Source organism: Felis catus, chromosome D3 (assembly GCF_018350175.1).
Source record: "Felis catus isolate Fca126 chromosome D3, F.catus_Fca126_mat1.0, whole genome shotgun sequence".
Lineage (NCBI taxonomy): Eukaryota > Metazoa > Chordata > Mammalia > Carnivora > Felidae > Felis > Felis catus.
This window is the reverse complement of record NC_058379.1, coordinates 50,049,699-50,073,374: the sequence shown is the minus strand read 5'-3', so window position 1 is coordinate 50,073,374 and position 23,676 is coordinate 50,049,699. Positions and strand designations below refer to the sequence as shown.

The 23,676-nt window shown below is 41.9% G+C and overlaps 1 long non-coding RNA gene across 1 annotated transcript; it reads left to right on the top strand.

Moving 5' to 3' along the window:
• Positions 1-2,093: 2,093 nt before the first annotated feature.
• LOC123381161 lies at positions 2,094-6,131 on the top strand. Its single transcript, XR_006587858.1, has 3 exons — positions 2,094-2,476; positions 4,918-4,985; positions 5,997-6,131. It is a non-coding gene; the product is annotated as an uncharacterized LOC123381161 (long non-coding RNA).
• The last annotated feature ends 17,545 nt before the right edge of the window (positions 6,132-23,676 follow it).

The following is a 23,676-nucleotide window of genomic DNA, read 5'->3' as shown; positions in this document are numbered from 1 at the left end:
TGGAAGCAGTTTTCACTGTAGTGGTTTCGCAACTCTAATTGTTTAATGGAGAATGTATCGTTAAGGTCCCAATAAAAAAAACAAGAAATACGCATGTTGTGTTGTTGGGTTTAGTAAATGCATAATTAGGATTTAAATCAGCATTTGCGATTTGATGGCAGCTTTTCTACACAGGCATGATTAGAAGGCATGAAGAATTTGGAATGCCTCTTTTTGGGCAACACGATTATTTTTCTCTGGTTTGCCCTGCTGACCTGACCGCATTCAAACCTATAACTTCGTATATTTGATAAACAATTATTGTTTTTGGTACCTGCTATGTAAGAAGTTTCATAGTAAGCCTTAGGTGCCGTGTTGGTCTACTTGAGAGAGAGATGGTGTCTCTGAGTATCACTGTGTTTTATGTATTCCTAAGGGCACTTTTGTCTGTATTAGATTGTGGCCTCCATGATTACTTTGGAAGCTAACCACATCATAAAACTGTACTCCACTCTAAGAGAATTTTTTCTTAGGACTATATTAAAATCTCAGAATGGACATGTCTAGTAGACTATTGTACATTTGGGTCTGATTCTCGGAGGAGAATTTGGGAATAAAATTATGGGTAGACGCCCTTTATAGTTTGCTCTTCTCGATGTTCTATTTTTTTTTCCAACAAATATTTGTTTGGGGGTGCCTGGCTGGCTCAGTTGGTAAAGCACGCGACTCTTGTTCTTAGGGTTGTGGGTTCAAGCCCCATGTTGGATAGGGACCCTACTTAAAAAAAAGATGAGGGGCACCTGGGTGGCTCAGTCCGTTAAGCGTCCCACTTCGGCTCAGGTCATGATCTCGCCATCTGTGAGTTTGAGCCCCGTGTCAGGCTCCGTGCTGACAGCTCAGAGCCTGGAGCCTGCTTCAGATTCTGAGTCTCCCTCTCTTTCTGCCCTTCCTCTCTCTGTGCACTCACTCTCTCTCTCTCTCTCTTTCAAAAATAAGTAAATTGGGGTGACTGGATGGCTCTGTCAGTTGAGCATCTGACTTCAGCTCAGGTCATGGTCTCACACTCTGTGAGTTCGAGCCCTGCTTTGGGCTCTGTGCTGACAGCTCAGAACCTGGATCCTGTTTCGGATTTTGTGTCTCCTTCTCTCTCTGCCCCTCCCCCGCTCATGCTCTGTCTCTCTCTGTCTCAAAAATAAATAAACATTAAAAATAAATAAATAAACATTTTCTAACAAGATGAAAGATAAGATATACAGAAAGAATAAAAAATAAAGTAGTAAAAATCTAAGGAACTTTGACTATATACAACAAATATAAGTTGGGTATTTATTATGCGGATTAAGTATTGAATAAAAATAGTCATGACCTTTGCCCTCACAGACTTTACAATACATCAGGGAAGGCAGGTGTCAAGTGTGAAGGGTGCTCCAATAGGTAAGAATAAGATTCCAGAAGCAAGTTACAAGGGAACCTAATTTAGTGCTATGAAGAGACTGTTAACAGGAACGCTGACGTATTTTGGTACACTAACAATTTAGTGAAGACTTAAATGAGCTTCCAAGGGGAGAAAGACACTTTTCCTGCCTGACAACGTGCCTTTGTCAGTGAATCTCTCTTTTCGTCCAGGCAGTGGATAGAGACGCTCTGATATCAGGGAAAGGAAGGCTGCGCATGCTCAGCGTTGGTCATAATCACCCATGCTTGCCGGGCCACATCCTCACTTTCCCGAAGCAGGGACACACGGTGAGAATGTTGTGGCTGAGAAGATAGAAGGGGGTACATGTTGGTGGGGCCAGTAAACAGGTTGAGAAAGTGTTTGCCTCTTCCTGTCCTTCCTGCCCGTGACATTGGTGGGACATCTCATGGCTGCAGCTGTTCTAGCTGCCCAGTGGCCAGGGCCTTACCCTGACATCACTGGCCTGCTGGACTTTTTATCTCCAGACTTCTTGCCAGGTGAGCCAATTAAATCTATTTATTGATTAAACCATTGTTCTTTTGGTGCTGTCTTACGCAGGCCTGAACGCATTCATACGCCAGGTAAAGGGAAGCTGGGGGAAATTAAACAGAGGTGGCCTGTTCCAAGCACACATGAACAGAGGCCCAAAGGTAGAAGAGCACACGGTCTAGTGGTAGCAATAAATTCATTATAATGTAGGCTTCCTGCAGACTGTTTGGCAATATGGTAAAAATGGAAAATCCTGTCGGTTACAAAATAACTGATGCTGGATGAATACATTTCCTCCTCCTTTTACTTCTTTCTTCCCCCTCTTTGCCTTTGCCTCCTTCCGTCATTCTCCTCCTCCTCTTGTTTTCCCCTCTCCTTCTTCCCTTTCCCTCTCCCTTTTTTCCCTCCTCTTTTCCCCCCAGTGCAGCTGAGCTCAGGAGAAATGAAGATCAATCTCGGGACAAAAACTGAATGAGCTGAAGACCAGAATGACAAGCAAAACTGCAGATGCTCTGAGCATATTTGTCTGCATGAGGAACCCGAAGCGACTGGGTGAGGCCAATCGACAGCTGGTGAGGCCAAGCGACAAGGTTTTGGACCTTTGCAGCACAGAGAGTTAGAAATGAGATATTGCAGAAAGCTAGGACCCTCATAGGGCCACCTACTCAGGGAGGGGTTGGTGAGAAAAAATTGCCTCCTGGCTAAGGCAAATGATAGAGATACTTGTCTTTCCCAAAGGATTTATAATCAGGCATGAGCTTCTCACACACGTTTGGAGATTAAATAGCCCTGTTTTGGTGTTATGAAAAATCTTAAGACAAGAAAATAATTTCAAGCAGACTTCAACTGTCATGTCCAAGGGCGCTTGGTGGAACCCAGACTTGCGCTGGAAGAACAATCTATCAACCTGGTGCCCTCCAAATCCAGAGTCACATCAGTCAAATATAAATGCATAGTCCAGAGTCATTGAACACACAACTAAATGAGCCATTGTGGCCCCCCAAGGACTTTAGGTAATAGAATAATTATAAAACACATAGAATTTTTAAAATGTAAAAAAAAAATTTTTTTTTAAGGGAGTGAAAAACAGAACAAAGGAAGAAGAGACCATAAATATGATTTAAAAAGTTGGAAAAAGAGCCAACAGAATTCTGTAAATTAAACAATACACTCTTTACAATGATAATATTAATAAGTGAGGTTAGCAACATATTAGACACATGTGAAGAGAGAGAATTAGTGAGTCAGAACCATGCTTTTCAACCTTCAATGTACAAGGCAATCACCCAGGGAGCTTGTTAAATTCAGGTGCCAATTCTCTAGGTCTGGGGTGGGGCCCAAAGACTACATTTCTAGTAAGTTCTGAGGTGATGCTCACACTTTGAGGAGTAAGGAACTAGAAGATAGTTTTGAAAAATGTGGCCCAGTGAGACAAAGAGAGAGAATATCTTCTTGAATAGTGAGAATAAGAACAGAAAGAAAATGGTGAAACAGTACTTGAAAGGATAATGGCAGAAAATGTTCCAGACCTAATGAAAGACATGAACTCACAGATTAGGGAAACCATACCCAAAGAAGGAAGGAAGGAAAGAAGGAAGGAAGGAAGGAAGGAAGGGAGGGACCGAGAGAGAAAAGAAATCCTTACCTTGGAAAACTGTGTATTATCAAAGAAAGGGAAGATCTTGAAATCAGCCGGAGAAGAAAAAGTTTACCTACCAAAAAAACAACCAAGAGTTAAATTGATGTTAGAATTCTCAACAGTACCAATAGATGTGGAATAATATTTTCCAATGTTGAGAGAGAAAGAAAAAAATCCTGTCAACCATCTCTCTGAACTATCATACATCCATCTAAATCATTTTTCAAGAGGGGCGCCTGGGTGGCTCAGTCAGTTCAGCGTCCGACTTCGGCTCAGGTCATGATCTCACGGTCCGTGAGTTCGAGCCCGGCGTCGGGCTCTGTGCTGACAGCTCAGAGCCTGGAGCCTGTTTCAGATTCTGTGTCTCCCTCTCTCTGCCCCTCCCCCGTTCATGTCCTGTCTCTGTCTCAAAAATAAAAATAAAACAATAAAAAAAAATTAAATCATTTTTCAAGAGGGAAGGACACATTAAGTCATTTTTCAAACAAGCAGGGACAGAGTGTGTGACCAACTCTCACTCCAAGGTCTTCTGGTGATTCTCAAGGCATGGGGGCCAGCAGCAGCATCACCTGGGAATGTGTGGGAAACACAACTGTTTGGGCCCACCCCAACCCTTTGAGTCAGAAATGCCACAGTGCCTATCAAGTTGTCCCAGTGACCTGATGTGGCTCCGACTGCAGAACCCCTGCTTTGGAGGCAGTGTATGAAGTAGGAGAAAAAAGATTTCTGGGGGAAGGTCTGAGACATAAAATGGAATCTGGGTCAAATAACTTGGTAAACTTCAGGTTAACAGAAACCCAATGCTAACCAGGTAAAATGACACTACTATCACATTTGGGGATTAAAATAAGAAATTAAAATATTGAACGCAACAACAAAAGGTAAGATTGGATGGGATGATTGTAGTTAACATGTTCCTTAAAAGGACAGAAATTGGATAAAATGTTTCTATTATGACCCTAATAATGATTAGTGATCACATCGATGATGTGATCTAGATGCTAGCCATTTTTTTTTTAATTTTTCTTAATGTTAATTTTTTTTTTTTTGAGAGAGAGAGAGAGAGAAAGTGGGGGAGATGCAGAGAGAGGGAGACAGAATCGGAAGCAGGCTCCAGGCTCCGAGCTGTCAGCACAGAGCCTGACACGGGGCTCGAACTCACAGACCATGAGATCATGACCTGAGCCGAAGTCGGACGCTCAACCGACTGAGCCACCCAGGCGCCCCGTGCTAGCCATATTAATGATACCTGTAGTATTTCACTTTTTGAATGCTGTCAAGTGCATTGCCTTATTTAATCTTTATAACAACCCTACTAAATGAGTTGCTCAAATATATTCTCCTTTATTTACAGATGAGAAAAACTAAGGGACACTGTAACTTGACCAAAATCCCATATTTGGAGTGTGGCTGAGATAGAATGTAAGTATTTTGATTCTAGTCACTTATTCAGGCTTTTCCTATTACCTCACTACTGCCTTTTCAACACTGATAAAAATGTTAGGCAAGGGGTGCCTGGGTGGCTCAGTCAGTTGACTGTTCAACTTCAGCTCAGGTCACGATCTCGCAGTTTGTGAGTTCGAGCCCCGCGTCGGGCTTGCTACTGTCAGCGAGGGAGCCTGCTTTGGATCCTCTGTCCCCCGTCTCTGCCCTTCCCCGACTTGCACACACGCTCTCTCTCCTCTCTCTCTCTCTCTCTCAATAATAAATAAGCATTAAAATAAAATAAAAAATGTTAGGCAAGCAAGCTCTTCTGTAGAAAAATAGATTCTTTGAAAAAATTTCAAAAACAATTTTTGTATCTTCTTTTATAAAACGCAAACGGAAAAGAAGCTAATTAAAAAAAAACCCTTTTTTGCTTCGATTGTAACAAAGCTCTATTCTCTCCATACATGTGCTTAAATGATTTATGGCCTTGTTCTTTCCAGAGAAATAGATTCAGAAGGAGAAGATAGAATGACAGCATTATTTTTTTTTTCCGATGTGAAATCTAAGAAGACTTGGAAAAACTTCCTCATAATAATATTCTTTTAAAGATAAGATTGGTTCTCATCAGTCAAATAGAGTGGATAATAGAAATGACAGAGTTAATCACGTGCATCTGCTTTGGAGTATCAGACTAAGTATTTCTAGAAGTGTCTTTCATGGATTCTGTAGGATAGCTGGTGATGATTACATTGTAATGTAAGCACTGGTCCCTTTGCCTGCAAACCATTGCAGAGAATAAACAGGTGAGCCTCCTTTCACAGCAACTGGAGACAATATATATTTAAGGTTGGCCGTTACCAGAGCCCCTTGGCTTTATACAGTGCTGCAGAATTTTCTATAACCTTTATAATCAGATTTACATTTTAAAGCTAAAAGATCTTTTGATTTTAAATTTTACACAGGGTCAAAACCTGGTGAGTCATTTGTGGAATTTTTTTCCTACAGTAATTGAAGGAATTTTCCAATTGGAACGAATGCCAGGATGAATTGCTTGGCCTTCTGTAACACCTTTCATGTAAAGGTCTTCATGTGCATTGCAGACACAAGCTCATTAGCTTCCTGACAGCCTTGGGAGACAGGTAAGTGCTATCAGATGTGGAAACTGAGGTTTAAGGACATTAACATTCAGTGGATGCTGGTCCATCTTAGATTCAAATCAGGAGCTCAGCGTCTTTCCTTGGAACGTAGATTTTTATTTTTACAGGACGTAATAATTACATGTTTTAGATTGCTTGGTATAGTTTGAAGTGACTCAAATATGGAAACATTCATTACATCCTTTGGGAGATGATTTTGATCTTGTGGAGGGCTTTTTCTGTCTAACTCGTTGCATATATTTTGATTCAGTAAATCTCATTCCATCTAAGAGAGTTATTTTCCCTCTGGGGACGGACTTGGTTTTCTTTTTAGTCTCTCTAGTTTAATAATTTTGAAACAGGTTCTTCCACCCTCCCCGCCCCCCCCCCCCCAAATATTGTAGAATACCTACTCCATGCCCATTCTTATGGTATATCTGGATATACAAAGATGCGTAAGGCATAGTCTTTCCTCCACTGGAGAGTATGAGGTCAAATCTACAGAGGGGCTGGGAATTAAGGGATTAAAAGGTAAGACCCTTGCTTGAAATAGGCCATAGAAGAACTGTTTCCAGCAGAGAAGGACTGTGCTAGGGTGAATTTCTTTATGCCTTTGCCATAGGGGAAGGGGGAGGTGATCTCATTGTTCTGGACCTTGCAGATGTTTAGAGTAACAACAAGAAAATGGCCCCGAGGCTGTCGCAGAATGGAGTGGAGAACTGAACCCAAGCCTCCAAGTGACTTGAGTTCTCAGGGACAGCTTTCGCTGCTGGGTAAAGAAAGGAAGAATAGGAAGAGAAACTTTTGAGAGAAGAAGTAGATGAACATCCTTATGGTTCAGTCTTGGCTGCTGGTGCACTGTTTGTCTAAGTCTACAAGATGTGTGTACAGCAGTCAGTGGAGCCAAGCATTTGTTTATTCGGTAAATAAATCGGAGTGGACCAACTCTGTCTTGTGAAGCTTATATTTTCCTGAAGGGGTACAGGAAATAAATAATAAGGAGGCAAGACACATTCAGAGAGTGGTAATTGCTGCTCGGCACTGAATATTGGAGCCCCCTCAGAATTTACATGTTGACGTCTAATGCCCAAGGTCATGAAACGAGGAGGTGGGGCCTTGAGAGTAGAGCCTTCCTCATGAAGGGGATCAGTGCCCTTCATGATCCCCGAGAGTCCCCTTGCCTCCTTCCTCCACATGAGGTTACAGAGACAAGATGGCCATTTATGAGCAAGCAGCTCTCATCAGAACTGTGAGAAATAAATGTTTGTTGTTGACAAACCAGCCAGTTTCAGTGTTTTGTTATAACAGCCCGAGCTAAGACAATGGCTATAAAGAGTTGCTATTCCGTGACAATGATTCGGAAAGGTTTATTTTAGAGAGGCCAGAAGCTATTTTTTTAATCTCCGATTTAAATAAGGAGATAGCCATACAGCTACACAAGGTCCCGGGGAAGCAATATTCCAGAAAGGACAACAGTTTCTGGAAAGGCCCTAATATTCAGTAATTTTGAGTAACAGAAAGAAGTGGCACTTCCGCTGGGGTGCAGTGAGGGGGGGAGTAGTATGATGTAGCGGGGCTCAGAGAGTACAGGGGCTGGCAGTAAAACTCTTGGAAAAGATTCCAAGTCTGGGGGAAAGCTGTCGAAGTATTTTAAGCAAGGGGGTGCCAGAGTTATAAGTGACTTGATTTGAAAAGGAATCTTGTAAACGTTGTGTATAGAAGAAATGGTTATAAAGTGGCAAGCATGGAAATTGAGACACAGGTAGATGGTAAAGCAATTTAGGCAAGGACTGATGGCATCTGCATAAGGGTTATGGCAGTAGTGATGGAGAGAAGTGGACATACTTGGGTGGTGCCACTGACAGCTTGCTTATGCCATACCTTTGTGCATATTAGGAAAAGGCACCATTTGCTCAAGGAAAAACAAATTTTACGTTAGAATGATATTATACAGGGGTGCCTGGGTGGCTCCGTCAGTTAAGCAACTGATTCCTGATTTTGGCACAAGTAATGATCTTGAGGTTCGTGGGATTGAGCCCCATGTCGTGCTCTGGGCTGACAGCGTGAAGCCTGCTTGGGATTCTCTCTTTCCCTCTCTCTCTCTCTCTCTGCCCCTCCTCTGCCTGCATATACACACTGTCTCTCTCTCTCTTTCTCAAAATAAATAAACTTAAAAAAAATAGTATTATTATACATATAGAACCATTTGGGGGGATGCATGGGATCCAGGCTAATTTTGAATAATCCAGGTGGGCATTGGCTCTGGCTGGGACATACACATACACACTCACAGACTCTATGGATACCAGCCACTTTCTTTCTTTTTTTTTTTTTAATTTTTAATGTTTATTTTTGAGAGAGAGAGAGAGAGAGAGAGAGAGAGAGAGCATGAGTGGGGGAGGGGCAGAGAGAGAGAGGGAGACACAGAATCTGAAGCAGGCTCCAGGCTCTGAGCTGTGAGGAGAGATCCTGATGCGCGCCTCAAACCCTCCAACCGCGAGATCATGACCTGAGACGAAGTCTAACGCTTAACCAACTGAACCACCCAGGTGCCTCCCGGCCACTTTCACACAACATGCACCCGAGCCTCCAAGCAATCAATCATGCAGATCTAGAGTTGTGGGTATGTGTATGTGGATTGGAAGGTGGGATTCAAACTTGGCAGCATTGTATTGGGACCGGGCTTAGCTGCCTGAACATGTATATTTCTGTGAATTTGTGTGTGTGTGTGTATGTGTGTGTGTACATGGTGCTGTGCACCGATGTGTAATTATGGAGGAGGAAGCTAGGTTTTGGTGCTCTCAGACTTTGACTGACCCCAGAGGAGAGGTATGTGTTACTGTGAGAGCTTACTCAGGGATGGAGTGCTGCTGTGAGCAAATGATTCTTGAGCTGAGATTTGAAAGATAAATAAAGAATAGGTAGCTGTAATGGGTCAAAAGATATGTGGCTCCCCAAAAAGATATGTCCAAGTCTTAACCCCTCGTACCTGTGAATGCAACCTTGTTATGAAAGAGTCTTTGCAGATGTAATCACGTTAAGGATCGTGAAACAAGATCATCTTGGGTTAACTGGATGGGCTCTAACCCCAATGAAAATGGACAATATAAGAAGAGGAGAAGGGATGGAAATAGGAGAAACACAGAAAATGGAGGTGATAGGCCAGGTGAAATAGAAGTAAGAGGCAGAGTTTGGGGTTAGGCAGCCACAAGATGAAGATAGCCAAGGATGGCCTGGAGCCACCAGAAGCTGGAAGAGGCAGAGAATTCTCTGGAGGCTTCAGAGGGGACATGGCCCTGCCATCACCTTGATTTTGGACCTCTAGCCTCCAAACTGTGGGATAATAGGTTTCTTCTGTTGTAAGCCATCGTGTTTATGGTAATTTGCTATGTCGGCCCTAAGAAATGAATAGAGGAGGTAAAGGGGATGAGGAGATAATGAGGGTTTGCTAGGCACAGGAAGGAGGTGTAAATAAAAGTTCTGTGGTAGGATTGAGTACTGTGTTGTTTAGAAACAGTGTGGTGAGTATGGTTGGAGCAGATGAAGGTGAAGCCAGTGCAGTAGACAGGAGCAGAGAATTCTCAACTTCGAGGGTTTGTTAAACACACTGGTCTTGATTCTAAGAGCAATGGGAAGCCGTTAAAGTGTTTTCAGTAGGAAATGATAAGATCCAATGGCAACTTTAAGGAAATGATGAGTGAACGTAGAGATCTCAAGGCCACTCACTCCCTACCCTTTCCTTACCACCATTGCTTCCGAGTATAAAGCCACAAGTTTCCCATCACTCCAGCGTCTAACACGAAAATCTGCTCGCCAGAATGTCATTCTTTGGATTCACGTGGAGAATCAAATGTCAGGGGAGTGAAAACTTCAATTAAATTTTAATTTCAGTAACAAATTAGATCTGTTTCTGTTTTTAAGTTACATGATTTAAGCATTGATCAGACCATGTACGAGAGCGGATTTGATAGCAAGGATTGGGAGACAAGGGAAAGTGATGAGTCCCTTGAGCAGGAATGGCAGGCACTAAGAGCCCAGTTGTGCAAAATGGGTTGCTGTGGTTGCCTCTGGCTCCACCTGCCACAGAATCTATTAAAGTGAGGACAACTCAAATGTTAACTTCCTAGAATGTATCATCTCTGGATACTGCCACTGGATTGGAGATTGTCAAGAAGGTGGAGGGACCTTCACTTCATGCTGGAGATCTATACATAGTTTTACTAGATTCTCCTCAGGGTTTTAGGATAGCAATATTAAAATTCTCATTTATGGATGAGCAAGTTGGGAATTGTTAAAAAATCATATAGTGTCTACCCGTTATCAGTCTTGGTACTGTGTTTCTTAAATTTCATGTTGTTATACCCACTGCTTAGTTACACCCACTGATGAAAACTTGCTAGAATGACTTTATTATGGACACAGTATGTGCTCAGTTCCTCTAGGATGGGAAGAATGAAGTAGAAGCTTCCAGATTTGTCCAGGAGGGTAAATTAGGAATAAGTTCATATCACTCCTGGCAGAAAGCCCAGCAAATCTCAGGGTAATCAGCACACCCAGCCAATTCCTTTCCATGAACCAGAAATAAAGAGTGTAATTGAATGTTCTGGGTTGTGCGGGTCTCTCATGGTTCTGCACCCCGCCCTCCATCCTGGTTCATGTTTTATGGTACAGTCTCTGTGCTCAATGACCAGTGGCAGACAAATCAGAGTAGGGAACAGAGTTAAACAGTCAATGCCATAGTTCTTGGACTTTCAAAGTTTTACCTCCAATGAATCGATGTCATTGTTCCCTTTTCTTGAGGACACAGAGAATGAGTTGCTTTTTCCACACCCCTCCTGCCCTTCTATTTTTCCCCCTCCTGCCTTTCTTGAGTGTTTTTTCCTGTCCTAGCTTTAACTGAAGCATGTAAACATAATACGGTTTTGTCGATAAAACATTTAGTCCGAGAAACAATGATGCTGAGTTCCTTTCTTGGCTCCTTCCCTGACACCGAAAGAGGAGGAGAGAAGATACTTTATCTCTTTTTACTAATTAGGATATTGAGAGAAGGAGAGATTTAGTGATGGAATCAGAGTGACAAAATTGTCAGTTACTTACTCATAGATTCAGGAAGATCTTTTTTGTTTGTTTGTTTTTTGTCTTTTCGAAGGCCTCAATTGTTTTTTCAGATGCTGATTTAAAAATAATAATACAAAATAGGCACCATCACCACAGAGGTGGGGTAGAGAATGAGTCTGAGCGGTGGCAACAGGAACAGTGATTAGTGTTTTCTGTTACCACGGCCACACTTCTTCTGCCAGTCTACTTTTACCATTTTCCTTTACGAGGGAAACAACAGCTCTTAATGGGAAGATAAATCTCTGGAAGCAGACCACTCTGGGTTGGCATCTCACCTCAGCACCCTCTACCTTACTCACTGAGTGAGATGAACTTTTCTCAGCTCCTTCTTTTATCTGCAGACAATAGGAGCTATCCCATAAGTTTATTTGGAGTATGTGGGAAATAATAGGCACATTTCTGACAATAACCCTACATTTGATCTGGATCTGAATTAGGTTAGCTAACTTTGTATGCTGCTTCTAGATCCTTTGAATCTGGTTTGTATTTAGTTTGAGCAAAGAATCTCTGATTTCTTTTTTTTTTTTAAGTTTATTTATTTATTTTGAGAGAGAGACAGGGAGAGGGGCAGAGAGAGAGGGAGAGAGGGAGAATTCCAAGCAGGATCCACGCTGTCAGCGCAAAGCCTGATGTGAGGCTTGAATTCATGAGCTGTGAGATCAGAACATGAGCCAAAGTCGGATACTTAACCCACTGAGCCACCCAGGTACCCCCAAGAATTTTTTATTTCTATGGCCTTTGTAGGTCTGCCTCTGGTAGGTTTCTATACTGCTCTGGAAAAGATTTCAGAGCTGAGACACAGGACCTTGCTATATTCTTGGGAGCAGGCTAGTGGCTCACAATTCTCCTATGTGTATGTGATTCAGAAGAAAATGGGTGGCTACATCTAGGGCTATCTTCTGATATATGAAGACAATCAAGAAAGCCTTTCCATATAGAGGTCATTTGAAAAGCATCCAGTGTGTGTTAGAGAGTCGGGCTCACATTTGCCATTTAGCACATTTCCTGGCCTGGGTAGTAGATCCAAGTCCTGCTCAGGTAGTAAACCAGCATCTCTGCTTCTTCAAAGCTATGCTGTGATCAACAGAGTGGAAAGGCCCACATAACTGCCATTTGGTGATTTGGAGAGTTCTGGGAAGCAGCATTACTTGCATCCTTTGTATTTAGTTACTTGGTGTTGACACTGTCTTCCTGAGGATGCTTAGAATGTTTCTTCTGCTTTGGCCTTTGAAACTGGTTCATCCAACTTTTTCCCAGGTGTAAGCCAGTCAGCAGTGATTGGAAACTAGAGATCATCAGGCACCTCAGCCCATGATGGAGGCACTGCACATCAGGACCAACCATCAAATAGGCAGCTATTTTCAGGCTTTCGAAACCTCATGATTGAGAGAAGTAGTGTGGTGAGGCATCGGAAAAATCATTCATTTTAGTGACAATTATCAGTTGTACTGGTTGGTTGAGGAACAACCAAACTACAAGCCAAGTGACTTTTTCAATTTGTAGCTAATTATGTCAGCCTCTAGACAAAGTAATAGGCTATGGTGAGGCTGTCTTGAGTTTTTTGTCATCCTATCAATTCAAACTAAATTGTGTATGTATTAAGAGAATCCTATCACCTTGGCTCACTCTGGCCTCCAGGGCATGGACACAGAAGGATGGAAACCACCAGATATTGAGCCGATCGTGTCTTTGGTGAAAAAGACACATCCGAGTGTTGGGTGCCATGGGAATTAGGAACCCTGCAGCCATATCAGTTTGAGAACAATCTCATTGGATCTCGTAAATAAAACAAGTGCAGAACAAGCCAGTTTCGGGATAGTAGATGCAGAATCTCCTGGGGAGATTCAGTAAGTAGTGCTAGGAATCCAAATAGCAGTTCTCCCTTTGCACTGATAATAAATCAGTACCCAGTAGGAGACAAGAGGTTGCCTTTTAATGGGTTCTTCCCTTTACCCAGCTTCTTTCTACATGATCCACAAAACTGACTTCTGCCCTTACCCACATTTTGAGATGACTTGCTTATGGCTCCCCCAAATAAAATACACCTATTTTTCTCATCACTTGTCATAGAAATAAATTATTTAGTCATATTCTCCTCTTGCCTGTAGCTACAAAGATGTGTCTTGATGCTTCTTTATTTCTCCAAGGGGGATGGTAGAGTTTAAAGGTGAATGACCGAATCTTCCTTAATATAGGTAATAAACTGCTGTTGATCATTGGATTTAGAAATAGGTATAAAAATGCAAGTGTTGCTCTCATGGTCTATCTTGCCTTTATTTATTTATTTATTTATTTATTTATTTATTTATTTATTTATCTTGCATGCAGAGCTCATGCTGGGGTACCTAAATCCCCATTCACCTGCCCCTTCTTCCAACTGTGAATGTATCCTTCTGTTTGGAATGGAGAAAGTTTCTGATGTTTTAATTTTATCTTATTTTTCATGGTAAGAATAGTTAACTATAACCTCTATACCTTTACTTGTGCTGATCTACTATTTGAACGGGGTTTCATCGTGTCACTGCATATTTAATGTCATGTCTTCTTAGCTATGTCTCATGTAACCAGCTTCTAATTTCAGCTTCTGCTTAGTTAAAACACTTTGTCAAACTTCCCTATCACATTTTTTTTTCCTCTCACACATCATTTTATCCTCACTCCTGAAAAATCTGTTAGTGGCAATTCCAATATTGGCAATGTAAGAGTGAAAAAGAAAATTAAAAAGGGAAAACTGAATTTGAATGTCATCATTGCAAGACAGAAACGTTGATTGAACATTCTCAGCAAAAGGGCACATTGCATCCCAGATACGTGTGGGCTGTTTAGCAAGAAGTATTACACAAAGGTGAAATAATGTGTCATTCATTAAAATAAAAGGAATCATTTAAATATTTATTTAAATAGATATTCCTCCAATACTTTTAAGCGTCGTTGATGTATAATTAATGAACTGAGAGCAAGATTCTGGAGCAGAGAAACACAAAGTGTGAGGAACTACTTCCAACGGAGGTTCAATAAAAATGAAAAGAACGTAATCCTTGAGATGACAATGGTCTTTACTTGGAAAATATGATTTCATGTTTAGACAATTTTGGGGGAAAAATACCTCCTACATAAAGCACTGTGTGTAGTTATGGAGTAAAATAGCTTCAGACAATGTAGGATATGTAAGTATAGTGTCCCTCCTTATCCATGGGGGATTAGACCATGGGTAAAGCCCCCTGTGGATGCCTGTAACTATGAACAGTACCACACGCTATGTAGACTATGTTTTTTCCTGTACCAACATACCTAGGATGAAGTTTAACTTATAAATTAGGCAGAGTAAGAGATTAATAATGGCTAATAAAATAGAGCAATTATAACAATGTATGGTAACAAAGTTATGTGAATGTGGTCTTCCTTTCTTACTCGAAATATCTTAGTGTATTGCACTCGCTCTTTTTCCTGTGATAGTGTCAGATAATAAAATGCCCATGTGATGAGTACAAGTGAGGTGAATGATGTAGGCATTGTGACCTGGCGTTAGGCTACTACTGACCTGATGACATATCGGAAGGAGAATCATGTGCTTCTGGACCTGCGGTTGACTTTGGGTAACCATGGACTGGGGGACTATGGTAGCCTCTTTGCACAAAAAGCACATCAGCGTTTCCCCTGGGTGGCTCAGTTGGTTAAGTGTCCAACTCTTGATTTCTGCTCAGGTCATTGTCTCGAGGTTCCAGGGATAGAGCCCCAGGTCGGGCTCTGTACTGACAGCATGGAGCCTGCTTGGGATTCTCTCTCTCTCTCCCCCTCCCCACGCATGTGCTCTCTCTCTCTAAATAAACATTAAAATCGGGGTACCTGCATGGCTCAGTTGGTTGAGCATCTGATGTCAGTTTAGGTCATGATATCATAGGTTATGAGTTTAAGCCCCACATCTGGCTCTGCCCTGGCAATGTGGAGCCTGCTTGGGATTCTCTCTCTCCTCTCTCTCTGACCTCCCCCAACTTGTGCTTTCTCTTTCTTTCAAAATAAATAAATAAAGCTAAAAAAAATGGGGAGTGACCTGGGGGGCTCTGTTGTTTAAGTGTCTGACTCTTGATTTCAGCTCAGGTCAAGATCTTGTGGTTTGTGAGTTTGAGCCTTGTGTCAGGATCTGCACTGACAGTGTGACCTGCTTGGGATTCCCTCTCATTCCCTCTCTCTCTGCCTCTCCCTTCCCTCCCTCTCTCAAAATAGATAAATAAATAAATAAATAAATAAATAAATAAATAAATAAACTTAATAAAAATTTATATATATATATATATATATATATATATATAAGGAAATCAGAGGCTTAACCAAACTCGAGTGTCAGAAATGGCCTCTCTGGGGACATCACTTCTGAATTGTGACCTGAAAGATGACAATGTAAAATGGGCCAATTTCTGGGAGGAGTAAGCATCATATGTGGATCATGAAAGCCAGTGAGATCATGGAGCACTAGAGGAATTGGTAAATGTTGTTGGAGGAGGGGAGAATTCTTCCTCTACCCTTCCAGATCTTCCTGCTGGACTAAGAATTCAATTTACATAAGACAGATTAACTGGGGTAAAAAACCCAACGTTTTATTATGTGTGCATAGAGGTCCAGTAATGAAATTGAGACCCAAAGAAATGAAAGAGGCAGGCAGTTTTTATACATTTTAGACAAAGACAATCAATTTGTGAGGAATTTACGGACAAAGAAACCAGATATTTTAATTAGTAAGGAATTCTAAGTGCCCTGGGGTAGTAGATTAGTAAAAAAGTAACAAGGTTTATTTCTACAGTTTTCCTGACGTAAAGTCCCTTATCTCTGGTGATGAGGATGTCTTTTACTTCGCAGTACAGGGAAGGTATTTTTAGTAAATTTTCTTTTTTAATGTTTATTTATTTTTTGAGAGACAGAGCTAGAGACAGAGCAGGGGTGGGGCAGAGAGAGAGGGAGACACAGAATCCCAAGCAGTCTGTAGGCTCTGAGTTGTCAGCACAGAGCCTGACGTGGGGCTCGAACTCACAAGCCATGAGATCATGACCTGAGCCAAAGGTGGACGCTTAACCAACTGAGCCACCCAGGTGCCCCAGGGAAGGTATTTTTAATACAGGAGCTTTGTCTCTTGCTTTCAGGGGGACAGAGGAGGATCTGCGGGTCCTTACACTGGCTATTTCCCAAATAGCTTCAATTCAAAATAATCAATATGCCATTGTGGGACATTTTGGGGCAGGTTGCCATGAGCTCCTACAAAGTCTAAAGGCTGAGTTTAAAAAGCAAGAAGGAAATTGGGGAGAAGTGGGCTAAGTGTAGACAGGAGCCACCTAGGTGTCATTTCGTAGAAGGAAATGAATGGAACGAGTTGTAGGTCTTTTCCTAATTGATTCTGAAACTCCTAATTTGGGAATTTGCCAAAAGACGTGTATTCACAGCAAAGTTTTTATACAAATATAGTTTCTTATGTCCAATGAAGTACTATGCTTTGATATTTTAGCCTTATCATTTGAGAACCATTGCTTTGGGGATTTATTGATTCACTTCCATTATCACACACTTGGCAGATATAAAGATAAGTAAGATAGTCACTGCCTTCAAGAGATGATGGTGTAGTGTGGTGGTGTAGGGCGTAGACTAGGAGATAAAGATGGGCTATGAACCAGTAGACTAAGATGGGATGGTGAGAAAAGTAAGACAATATTAGATTACCAATATCATCAAAACATATGGCAAAACACAAACAGCACTACAGACAGCTGCCCTGAATCTCTCGCAGCAGTAGGAAACTTCTGGTGTCACAATTGTTTATTCTGGGGGTATCTCCTGATTTTGGGGGGGGGGCGCGGTAGGGGATGTGGGATTGGGGAAGTGACCAATGAAAGCAACTCCACATTAACAGGTCACTTTACACAAGCCCAGGGAGCCAGTCACCCTATAATCTACGTAAAAAGGCATGTTGTGGTGACTCTCAGAGAATGTGAAAGAGTCCCAGGAGTTTGTAGGACAACTCCCATGACTCTCTTCCTTTCAGGACACTCTTCAATACCTCGTCATCAGCCATCATACCTTGGCCACGTTAAATAGTGAAGCATATATTTATAGTGTCTCAGCATTATCAGTTAGGGAGAAGAATCTTCACATTGACCTCTCAGGTCCAGATTTCTGTTTAGTGCTCTAAGTTTGGCCTCTTCCCTCTCAAATTTGGTCATTTTCAGGAAGCAGAGCTTTTCTGTTTAGCTGGGGACACACACACACACACACACTCCACACACACACACACACACACACACACACACACGCACACATGCTCTTTCCTGTACTTTCTTTTCTCACATCAAGTCTTGCCTACCTTTACAGAATAACATGTTCTCTTGGTTTACTGAGACTTTCTTCAGTTGGCGCACTTTTCACTCCCCCAACATACAAAATCTTCTACCCCTTGGTGGGCTTTTTTCCAGTCTTTCTCTCCCAGATCGCAAACAAATATTCACAGCTACATTTTTAAACATGAATTATATATAATACTAACAAATGGGCTTTGTTTACAGCCAAGAGAAGTACACTATTCAATGGAAAGAAGAATATTAATAATACTTCCCTGATGGTGCTGGCCCACAGAAACAGAGCTTGACCTCACTTTATGAAATTGCCTACCGGTCAGAATTTATGAACTTCATTACATTTTTTTCAGCCATCGTGGTCTTAATTATTTGTCTTGAGACTCTTCAGAATTTGTGTCTTTTATTAAAATCTCCCCACATAACCAGGGGCTGTGTGGAGTAGGTTTAGGCCTCTGAGGTTGGAATACGGGAGTGGGGCTTTGGGTGGGGGAACCAACCAGGACTACTGTCCCAGTCCAGGCAGGATGCTGCGGGAACCGGAACCCGGGGCAAGGCAGTGAGGATGGAGAGAAGACACACAATAGAAAAAAAATATTGGAGAGGTAAGAAGGGAAAGGAACTTGGGTCAATGCTTTGCACTTAGGCGAATCAAAGGTGAATTCACATAAACATAAATGAGGTACCCAGAGAGAAGAATTTAAAGACTGGATGGAGAAGAAAGAGCACCAGCCTTCTCAAGTTATTTGAGTTGCTAATAGGAAACCACAATTGAGGGCCGAGCAGAGATGGAAGCCTGTCCAAGCTGCTTTGTCTCTCACTTTTCTCTCCTTTCGTATCTCCCTCCTTCACTTAAAAAAATTTTTTTAATGTTTATTTAAAGGGAGAGAGAGAGCGCGCGCGCGCACACACACACACACACACACACACACACACACACACACACGCATGAGTGGGGGAGGGGCAGAGAGATAGGGAGATACAGAATCCCAAGCAGGCTCCATGGCTCTGAGCTGTCAGCACAGAGCCTAATGTGGGGCTTGAACCCACATTCAAGTGGGTGAAATCATGACCTGAGCTAAAGTCAGACACTTAACCAACTGAGCCACCCAGGCACCCCCTGAATTTTTTAAATGTGTGTTTATTTATCGTTTTGAGAGAGAGTGCATGAGAGCAGAAGGAACACCGACTGAGCCACCCAGACACTCCTCCCTCCTTCACTTTCTTTTCTGCAGAGTCCTCCGAAAGGGAGTGAGGCTGTGGCTGGTGTGGCTTTTATTCCAGAGAGTGCCTTTGTGAGGACCAGCTGCAAGCTGCATCCATTTGGTTTGCCAGTTGGTCTGGCATGCAATGAAATATTGAGGATTGGAGCTCAGGAGAAAAGTCAGAACTCTCGACAGCTATTTGGAAGTCCTCTACTTGGGGATGAGCATTGAAAGGATGAGAGCAAACACATTTTCCCGGGAAACAGACAGAGGAGAAGAAGGCTAAATAGAGAACTCCGGGGCCAGACACAGGAAGGAAGAGCAGGGGTGAGGTCAGGGAAGAAGCAATTCTAGGAAAAAACAAAGAGGATGAGCAGTGCCAGGGAGGAGAGGTTTAGGGGGAAAGATGCTGATCAGCAATGTGATGTTGCAGAAAGAGAGTATAACCGATGCGGTGGTGGATTTGGAAACCAAGGGAAGAGCGGTGTGAGCAGAACATCTGGCTGCAGGCTGTAGGCTGTAAAGAATGGGCAGGTGTTGCAGACAGTAAATGAAGAAGAATCGAAGGCAGACACAGTGGCTTAAGGAATTAATAAGAAAAGTGTTAAGTTTTAAATGCATAGGTACTTTACCAAATGCTCCCTGGCAAAGTGGAAATAGCTACTGGAAAGGAAGGGTTTGAATATATACTGGAGAGTGAAAAGTGGACCACACACACACGCGCGCGCGCACGCCCACATACACATTCACACACGTCCTCCTATACAATATCTAGACAAAAATGTCTTCCCCGGGTGTCTGAGGGATGTGGCCCTTCACGGGAGTGATGGCTTGATGAACGGAAAAATGAGGGCTCCATGTTAGCCCCTACATGCAACTTGCAGCCTATACAAAGGCACATGACAAAACTCTCTCTATATACATCTTGCTGTATGCACACTTAGGAAAAGCTATTCACATACACTCCACTTGGTTTGTCCTCCGTGCTCAGCCACAGTCTTTACTCTCCTCAGGACACATGCTTGTTCTTACTTACAGCCAGGAAATCAGTTAGTCAATGTCCAAGGCCGAGCTCCCTCCAAATGCTGCCTCCCCAGGGTCCACAGAGGCGTCCATGTAGAAAAGTCCCTAGCTGAAGCGTGTGGCAGCCAGTGATCACATTATTAAGGACACTCGTCCCCAGTCAGCTCCTTGATTGCCACTGCTCAGTGGGACTTAGTTATAATATTTTGGGGTTGGTTATGTTTTGAAGACTAAACACATTTTCCCCCCTCAATTTGAGTAGTTAAATTATAGTTAGAAACATACAGTTTAATCACAGTGTGCCAGGAACAGGAATAATTGGTACTTTTTCTTCTTTCCTACTTGGAAACGAACCAAAAAAAAGAGTAAAGTTGGTTATGGATATTATTTAATTTCCTTGGGAGGACACAAGCCATCAGAATTTTAGCGTTGGTGCCTTCTTAACTTTTTGTGAAAATGTCGCAGGTATATTTTTAGTAATTTCTTCAGGGATTTTAAAGAAGAAATTTTCTACTTTAATATATGTAGACGACAATGATCTGGATAAGAATCCACAGGGGAATTTAGCAAAGATTCTGTCAATGAACAAAAGAGGCAGGAGGGAGCCCTCTATCTCCCAGGCTCCAGATAAGAAGGCCACTTTCCTGAGCCCCCACCCCACCCCCAACCGTTTGTCTTTGTGTCGTTGTTTGCAAGAGTAAAGAGCCTCCTATACTGTGAACCAGACTGCTTGGATTACATTTCTCCCTTCTCGTCTTACAACAGCATTTGCTTTGAAAGCGTGATCACCTCCTTCTGTCCCCTATCCCTGTTTATTTCAGTCACTACAAAAAGCTGAGAACCTCACATCATGCCTCATTCTCCTAATTCTAATCTCCTTTGTCCCCAACCCCTGCGAGACCTGTCTTCTTCATCACTGCCAAGTACAACATCGAGTTAATTTGTTTGTCTTTTCCCCCCAGTTAGAGTGTAGCTCACTGTCATGTCCCAGTGTTCTGGAAAAGTGATAGACACACTGTAAGCACTCCATAAATATTGGTTGAGTGATGGATGGGGAAAAAAAAGGGGGAAAGGAAAATTTGAATTTGACACAGGCTTGGATGTGGTCTATGAGAGTCCAAGCACAGGGTCCAAGATAGTGGGTCTGAGATGTCTCTAGGGTCCCATTCAATGGTTGGTATCAGGAGGAGCAGGTGAAAGATAACAGGCACAAGGACTAGGTGGTCTCTTCAGGTAGAAGTTAATTCATATAATGAGATGCCATTTTATTGATTTGCTACAGGCTTCTGCTTGTATTGCTTAAAAAAATAAAAAATCTTCAAAGCTCTTGAGTAGCAGTTACTATTTACGTGATGGTTTGCCGACACGAAGGCAGAATTTACGAGTACCTTTTCCAGGTCAACATTTGCCTTCACAGAGGCTGAAGTAGTTTAAACAAAATGCGAAAGTAGTAGAAGATCCCAGCACATAGTTAGTGCTCAACTAATGTTTGTAAGTTGAGCAGAAGTATTCAGACCTGGGCGTAATTCGAAGTAGGCAGAGTCTATTTTATACTTAACTTTGTGGGTCTGTTTCTATGCCTCTGTGCTCTACCCATCCTGAAAGGTCCTTTCAAAGATCACCTAAATTCCTCTTTTCCTGCTCTCCTCACAGAAATAATTGCACGACTTTTGGACTTTGTTGCTGCAGAACCATGCTTTTCTTTATGAAGAGTTAGTGATACTGGCTTAATCAGCCAAAAGAATTCTAGCAAATTCCTTGTTTAATAGACCATAGCGCCCAAGAACTTGACAATGCCTAAAACAAGTTAAAATGATCAAGTTTTTTTTAAAGGTCCCTAAGGAATGACGCTGGTATCAGAAATGTCAGGCAGTGTGGCAGGAGAATGATGTAGGCATTTGAGAGCGACTGGACTTTTTGGGTTAAGAATTTAAAACCTGACTGAGAGAGTAGAAAGATTGTATAGATCCAAAGGCCGTTTTTTCAACGTTTATTTATTTTTGGGACAGAGAGAGACAGAGCATGAACGGGGGAGGGGCAGAGAGAGAGGGAGACACAGAACCGGAAACAGGCTCCAGGCTCCGAGCCATCAGCCCAGAGCCTGACGCGAGGCTCGAACCCACGGACCGCGAGATCGTGACCTGGCTGAAGTCGGACGCTTAACCGACTGCGCCACCCAGGCGCCCCCCAAAGGCCGTTTTTTTAAAGTGGGGGGTTACATAATCCTTTCAGTTCCAGTAAGAGATTTGAATAGAACATTTAGACATCCTTGAATGCATGCATACAGCATGATTTTCATATTTTCTTTCTTAATAGGAGAAATTTTAGGTTTTAATGTCAGATCTCCTCAGATTTCTACCTGTCAGGAATAAATTGAGCATGTGTTAGACTTCCTAAGATAAATGTTTTGTGATTTTTCTGTTGCTAAAAGGATCAATGCATGGAAGACACCGTAAGATAGATAGCCAAGTGAGAATGTCAGTTTAGATCTAATTTTCCATTGTTTTTGTTTTGGAGATGGTAGAGTGAATATCAACATTTAGGGAAGTTTATGGGAATTCACAATCTGCCCCTGGAGCATGAAGGGACCATGGCACAAAAATTATATTTTAGAATACTTCACTTACACCCCCCTCTGTGCAGTAGCTGGATAATGAAGTGCAAATATATTTTATTTCATGTTGCTGCAAAATAAATCAGTAAGGTATTTTTAAATCAAAATGTATTTTACTAATGTGTCATTTTATATTGTTTCTGATTCCCTCTATATTCTAAATTCAAAAGGTATCTCATCCGTCAAAATTTCCTAGGTGACAATTATGGTTCATAAATGACAAAAAAACTGAAAGGGAAAAGACTGTGGGTCAAGTGGAGACAGTGTAGACAGAAAATGAGAGAATAAACCATTTTGAGTGACTTTTATGTTCAGGTACATTCTCATATATTCTTTGAATCTTCACAATAGGATCGTGAGGGAGGTTCAGTTAGAACCAGGGCTTTGATTAGAATCTGGGGTTTCCTACACCATGTTCTGGAAGTAATGTCATTCTTTAAAGTGGCAACCTCCCTTACTTTTCCTTTTCCTTCCTCTCAATGTTTACAAGAATATAGCTGGACTCTGGGGAACTTAGAATTTCCTCTGTACAAAGAAAAATTCTTATTAATTGGTTTAAGTTTGTTTATTTAATTTTGAGAGAGAGGGCAAGTGGGGCAGAGGAAGAGAGAAAGAGAGAATGGGAGAGGGGGTGGAGAGGGCAGAGAGAGAGTGAGAATCTTAAGCAGGCTCCACACTGTCATTGCCCGATGCAGGGCTCAAACTCATGAACCATAAGATCATGACCTCAGCTGAAACCAAGAGTCGGGCACTTAACTGACTGAGCCACCCCAGGACCCCCCAAAATACTTATTTTAAAAGTGATGATAATTTTTAAAATAACCTATATCTTCTAATTCTTGTAAAAACATTTTTAACAGAGAAAACATCTACTCCATCCAGAAATCCCTATGACAGCTATAAAAATTAAGACTTGAAGGTTGTAAGTTTCCCAAACTCTGGTTATTTTCACTAAAAACTTGCCACTGGAGGAAAAATAGCAAGTTACAGCTAAAAGTCTCTATTTATCCTATGTCTTTAACTTAATTTTAAAATTTTAACAGTGCAAAAATAATGGAACTGTGAATGAAATCGGTGGGGATATTGGTACTCATGTATTACATAGTTCATTATTTTGTAGTACAAGTAGGCAATGAAGACCTTGAACAGACATTTGACATAATTTTAGCTAATATTCCCAGGGGTTTGTCTAAATTGGTGGGCAACAAATATTCAAGATGAAAATTGCCATTTTGTTGAACAATCCCCTTCTGT